The 6787-nt window shown below is 34.3% G+C and overlaps 1 pseudogene; it reads right to left on the minus strand.

Annotated features, from left to right (window-relative positions):
- Positions 1-3402: 3402 nt before the first annotated feature.
- Positions 3403-3472, minus strand: LOC136822431 (U6 spliceosomal RNA; annotated as a pseudogene).
- Positions 3473-6787: the final 3315 nt, after the last annotated feature.

Consider the following 6787-nt stretch of genomic DNA (forward strand, 5'->3'; position numbering starts at 1 on the left):
TCAGCTCAAGTTGATCCTCGAAGACTACAATTGCATCCGCGCCAGAGTTTTCAACAGTGCCGTCCTTAGAGAGAAAACTAACATGACTCTCTTTAATGTGAACCAATCCACTTTGTCAAAATGGTTCAAAACAAGACAAGAGTGGAAGAAGTGACCCAATTGATGAAAGGAAGACCCGTTCCTCAGCACATTGGCTTTACCACCACAACCAAGAAGACCGGCAACAACAAGTTCAACTTGTCGCATGATGCGCCACTTGTGTCCTTCAAGGAACCATCAGACACGATCGGCCAATTAAAGAAACGTATTCCACGAACAACAGATGCCGAACGAATCAGTACCAGTCCATCTCATGTAGACTTTCATCAATCAGAATTTCACAAGTTGTCGCCATCCCCACCCTCAAAACCCAATCCAGCAAAACCCAAACTGACGAAAACCCTGGCAAAATCCAAACCATCGCCAAAGCCGACAGCACCTTCAACATCAACACCTCAACCACCAATACTAATTCAACAACCACAATCCCTCCTGCAACAAGTACCACCACAGATGTTAATGCAGTTTCCCCAACCACTTATGATGCCACAACAACCACAGCAACAATTTTATTACCTCCCTATCAAACCAAAGCCTGTTGAACCACACCCTTTCGTGTTACCGAGACCCACACCATCGTTTGCCATCCACCCAGCTGGATGTGGACCATCACCAGCACCGTCTGAAGGCAAACCAGTTGGTGTGTCCAAGTCCACCTACTACAGGTACCTTTCGAAAGGCATGGACCCTGCCAAGGCTAAAGAACGAAAGCCTTATTCCTGTAGAAGGTGTGACAAGGTGGTAACTGATGATGGGCACGAACGATACTATGGTTACAAATACTGCCCAAATGATCAAAATGCCATGAGTTACGAGGACTGGTTCAAATTCACCAGAGAGGAATATCCCAGAAAGAAAAAGGAGAAGAAGGACAAACAGCAAGAACATTCTTAGTTTATGTTATTTTAGTATGTTTCTTCTTTTCTTGAATTTCTTGAAGCATAAAAAAATTCCTCTCTTTTAAAAGACTTTTTCAGGAACTTCTTAAATGTCTTGGTCTGTGGCTTTTAAAAATAATCTACACATGTTTGTCTCACTACTATTTTAGACTCTCTCAAATCCAAAGTGTCTGCTTTATTGAGTTTTTTTATGATAATCAGATAAGCATACATATAATGAATATATCCTTGTTTATGAGATTTATCATGAAACTTTTTGACTGTATATAGTGTTTTATAGTGTATTTAACTGTAGCCTTAGAGCTTTTATTGTATATTTTCTTTCTGATCTGTTCAAAAATTAGCTCTCAGCCAAAAGACTTAGTACTTTTTGGATGATTTGAAATCGAAAGTGAAAGTGGTTTTGAAAGTGTCAAAAATAGGCTCTCAGCCAAAAGACTTAGTACTTTTGCATGATTTGAAATCGAAAGTGAAAGTAGTTTTTAAATGTTAATAGAAATAGATCTAGGACTGTTTTTAACTGTACATAGCCTTAGTGTTAGTTTTATTGTATATTTTTTATCTAAAAAAATGAAAAAAACATTTTCTTTTTGACTTGACATTGAGACAGCAATGAAAGATGTTGAAATTAATGAGCCTGGGAAAAGGTAATTTCAAGTGTAAGAATTTCTCAGAAAGATACAAAGAAAAGTAAGGTAAAGGCGGGTGAAATAGAACTTCAGACATACTAATTGTATGTTGTCATAATTACAAGGCAAAAATTTACTTGATAGCTTGAGTTTGAATATTTTATATTTAATATATTTTTATAAATTTTGTAGAAAGAAAGAAAGAAATCAGTAAAAATACAGACATATTGAAGTTCTTAATGGCCAGAAAAAAGTCAAAGTGAATTTGAAAGTGTCAAAAATTATGCTCTCAGCCAAAAGACTTAGTAAATTTAAGAGAAATCGAAAGTGAAAGTGGTCACGTGACTTTGTTCTAAATCTTGTATTTCAAGCACATTTCTATATTATTTTTATTTTACAGAAAATTACAGAAAAAAAATAAAATCGAAATGGATCACGAACACGAAGAAACAGTCGTCATTCTGGTGGACGAAAGTCCACTAACAGAAGCCGGACTGGACGTAATGTCACTTTTTAAATGTTGTGTCTTGTTGTTGGTGCTGTTTATTTTGACAACAATTTTATGTTTGGTGTTGTATTTTTTGTGAATGGCATTTAATCGTTGGTATTTGTTGGATGTTGGTATTTGTTGGATGTTGGAATTTGTTATTTATTTTATAGATTTGTTTTATTTTATTTCATTTTTATAGCTTTCATAGACACTTTTTAATGTATATTTTTCAATAGTTTTGTATATTTTGTAGTATTTATAGGAAGACCTCCTCTAAAGTCACTTATATTTGCTATTTTTAACTTTTCTATCTCCTGTCAAAAAAGACACTCTAACCCAAAAGACTTAGTAAATTTTAGAGAAAACGAAAGTGAAAGTGATCACGTGACTTCTATAAAACACACATTTCTTTCTTGCTTATTTGTTCATTAATCATATAATCTTCTATTTTCTAGCAAAAAATACAAACAAAAAGATATAAAAAGAACAAAAGATATAAAAAAAATGGATCAAAATAATAATGTACCTGCTGTACCTCGTACCGACGTGTCATTTGTTTTGTGTGTTTACTTGTTGGTGTGTTTTACGTTTTGTTTCTTGGTGGTTTTTGGCATAGTGACTTACAAGTATCTTTGGCTGTGAATGTGTTGTTTTGTTGTAAATAGTGTTGTATTTTTATTGTTTATATATTTTTAGGGTATTTTGTTTATATTTGATGTGTATTTTTCTCAAAAAGGCCTATTTTGCAACTTTTTAACATTTGAAAGTGTCAAAAAACATGCTCTCAGCCAAAAGACTTAGTAAATTTTAGAGCTGATCACGTGACTGTTTTGGTCACGTGACCTCTTTTAAAACACTATAAATGCCTCTTTTTGTAAGAAAATCCCACCCTAGCTTGTGGCAAGTATAACTGGGTCCGATTCCCAGCTAGGGTAATGCTAAATGCAAAAGAAGATCAAAATATGAAGAAAAAAGACGAAAAAAGGGCAGAAAAAGGTAAGATTCATTTTGCAAACCTAAAAAAAATGACCTCTCAGCCAAAAGACTTAGTAAATTTAAGAGAAAACGAAAGTGAAAGTGGTTTTAAAGGTTAAATGATCTCTGAAATACACCAAATGTCGCGTAAAATGAGAAATAGACGGAAAGCTGTCAATCAAATTGCGGCATTTTATTGCCGCCATTATGCGCACTTTCGCGCGCAAACTTCTTTTTTCTTTTCGTTCCCCCTCGTTCCCCTTTTTTTTCGTTCGCCCCCCCTCTACGGTTGAAGAACGTTCCCCTTTTTTTGCGCAGGGGCCATGCTAATCTTCTCTGTATCGTTCCAATTTTAATATACGTGTCTCCGAGGAGAACACAATTAGACTAGAGACTAGAGACTATAGACTAAAGATAAAGAAACAGCTTTGGTGCGGCAAAAATCGAACTTTGTGAACATTTTATCGGAGCCATATGAGCGTGAAGATCGATTTTCTGGGGAAAACGAGGTACAATGGTGCTACGAAGCAAATCGATTAAAGAAAGAAACAAAATTTCTTTGCGTAGAAAGTCAAATCTCAAATTCTATATGCAAAATTTTCAAAAAGAACATATGACTAATTCAATGAAAACGCAAAATCAAAGGATAATGGAGTTTTTCGAGAACCAGGCTGCTAAAGAAGCCCTTGAGGAATCCACGATAAAGGTTAAACAAGCATTGCAGTGTGTGGATTACGCTCAGCTAGAAGTCTCACAAATTTCAAGTTAAATTTCAAGGCAAACAGAAAAGTCCTTCGAAAGATATGGGACCCGAAAAACCCCTTGGTAGCACTTTTCTGTGAAATATCAAATCTCCAACTTATTATTAAAAACGGGGGTAGTGATATGATTGATAAAACAGTTTTTCAATCATAACACATTTTACGATCGCTTTAATGACCTCATAGCCAAACTGTGTTTAGTGTTTTGGGAATTCGCAAAGTTCTTTAATGACTTAAAAATAACAAAGGCAATATAAGTTCATGCTTATCTTTTCAATAAAAACAACTATACTGAGATTTCACTTCGTTTCGAAATAATCAATGATACCAATAATACCAATGCACCAACACTTAACATTTTCCAACTTTTAATTTCCCTGTTCAAAAAAGATAACATACCCCCGTTTTAGTAGTAACTTGGAGATTTGATATTTCACAGAAAAGTGCTACCAAGGGGTATTTCGGGTCCCATATCTTCCGAAGGACTTTTCTGTTTGCCTTGAAATTTAACAAACTTCTTAACCTAAGGTTGAACTAGCATTGGTGTAAAAATGAAAGTTATAGCATAAGTAGAAAAAAAGCTCAATTTTTACAATCGCAAATTTAACCGCTGAAAATCACGAATTTTTCAACCAAAAATACATTCAAATATAGCGCTTTTGATTCTCTAAAACAAGCAAAAAAAAATTCCATAATTATATTTGACCATCAAAAGTTACAGGCATTCTTGTTTCCACTGCCAATTATATTTGGCCAGACTTTTGATTTTGGCTTGGTGACTAAAATTAGGGCAGACTAAAAATTTGGGCCAAATTAGAAGTTTATAATTAAGCTTTCCTTATTTTGCAGTATTTTAAGCTTTCTCCAGTTTTCCATCTGCTTGTAAATTTAGAAATTTTTAGTCCGTCTTAATTATTATTCTGCCCTTAGTGATTAAAAATTTTGACAAGGTGACTAACATTAGGGCCGACTAATAATTAAGGACGATTAAGTTTTGACCGATAAACTAATTACAGCAAATGTAGGTTCTGGCATTTCTTGTGAGAAATAAGTTTTTTAGCAAACGTTCTAATTTGGATTGATTTTATTTTTTATTGGAAGTAGAAAGCGTTATTTCAGTAGCTTACACTGAAATCGATGACAAATTCAATTGATAATGGGATCAAAACACGAAAACTAGAGTTTATTAATGACGCACCTATATTTTCACAGGAAAACGATGGTCACACTTTTTACAGTTGTACTGGATTATGGTTGCGTCTCTGCCGTAACCCCATTGATCGAGGCTCTAGGGGGACCAAGCACTTCGACTTTATTAGGTATATTAAGTATATGCACCAGTTGTTGTACTGGAGGTGAAATGAGTGAAGAGGTTTTATTCCATTTTTGACGCTTTTGACCTTTTTAAATGGATCCTTGTTACAACCAGGATCTTATTCGTTAAGTAAAGGGAATACACAGAGGAATCGATAAAACCCTTCAAATTCCTCAAAAATGTCAAGACATTTATTTTCCAAATAAAAATACTGGTCAAAATACTCCTTCCGAATAAGGTTGCCTCTTTCTCTCTTATTTCAATTTACAAATTAATATATTTACGACGTTCAACATCACTTCGGTTCCCTCTTCTATAGGTTGCAAGACCAAAGTTTAAAATTCAAAGCTCTATCAAAGAAGAATCTTTTCGTTACATAAAGCACAGTAAAACATTTCATTTTGCAGATGATACCTGCCTTCTTTATTCAAACAAGTCTTTAAAAAATTAAATTCTTAAGTGAACCATGATCTAAAACACCTTTCTGACTGGCTACGTGCCAATAAAATCAGCTTGAATGCCAACAAAACTGAAATTATTCTTTTCAAAACTAAACGCAAGTTAATCTCCAAAAAACTCAATTTTAGGCTCAGTGGTCAAAAATCGGAAACAACAAAAACCACCAAATACCTTGGAGTCATCATTGATGAAAATCTTGATTGGAATCTAAATACCAACAATCTACGTAAAAAACTGTCAAACTCAGTTGGAATCTTTGCGAAACTCAGACTTTTTCTAGATTACTAGATTACTATCTTCCCATTTAGTGGAGTCAGTTAGGATAACAATTGTGCAAATCGTGACAAAATCGTGAAATTTTGCACAGTGGTCCAAAATGGTCTATAGATGAAAATTTTAAGGGGAGACAAGTGTCAAATGTCACCTGTCACTCCCTCTCAGCATTTGTTGACAAACAAATATGTCACTCAAAAACATGTCATATTATATACCATTGGAAAGATAATTAAAATCTGAACAACTTTCTTTCTCACAAAAATTACTAAAAATATACTCAATAAGAGTAAAATAAAAATAAGTGAAAAATTGACGTCATCATTCTTGGTATACTTTGTTAAATTAGCTGGTGTCTTGAGTTCGTAGATGTTGATTTAAAAGTATTTAATAGTCTTACTGACAATGATTTCCCTATTTAGCCGACTTCAATGTGAAAAAGCCTGTATTTGGACTTTCTAGAAGTGAATAAATTGATTGCAAGACAAAGAAGCCAAGAAGAAAAATCGTTTTTCACTAGAAACCGTCACAATAGAGAAAGTTTTCCAACATTGGCACAACAAAAGGCTATTATCCTAAAATGATGGTAATGTAGGATTTAAGCCTCCGAAAATCGACCCCTGCTATTATTGGATCAGCATAATTAGGGCATAGTTATGATGTATTGGGGAAAATATCGTAAACTTGTTGGCAGGGCTTTATTAGTATATTGACATTTACACTTTGGCTGTTGATGTTCGGTTCCGTTATGAAAGTAAGTAGGATTCGTCTTATTAGAATAGCCTACGCGATGGCTTTCTACCTCGTATCTTTTGAAATACCGGGTGTGTCAAAAAAACGCGCCTAAAATTGAAATTTTGACGTAGCTTTTTCTACTTATGCTAGGC

Source organism: Clytia hemisphaerica, unplaced genomic scaffold (genome assembly GCF_902728285.1).
Source record: "Clytia hemisphaerica strain Z4C2 unplaced genomic scaffold, Clytia hemisphaerica genome assembly, whole genome shotgun sequence".
Taxonomy (NCBI): Eukaryota; Metazoa; Cnidaria; class Hydrozoa; order Leptothecata; family Clytiidae; genus Clytia; species Clytia hemisphaerica.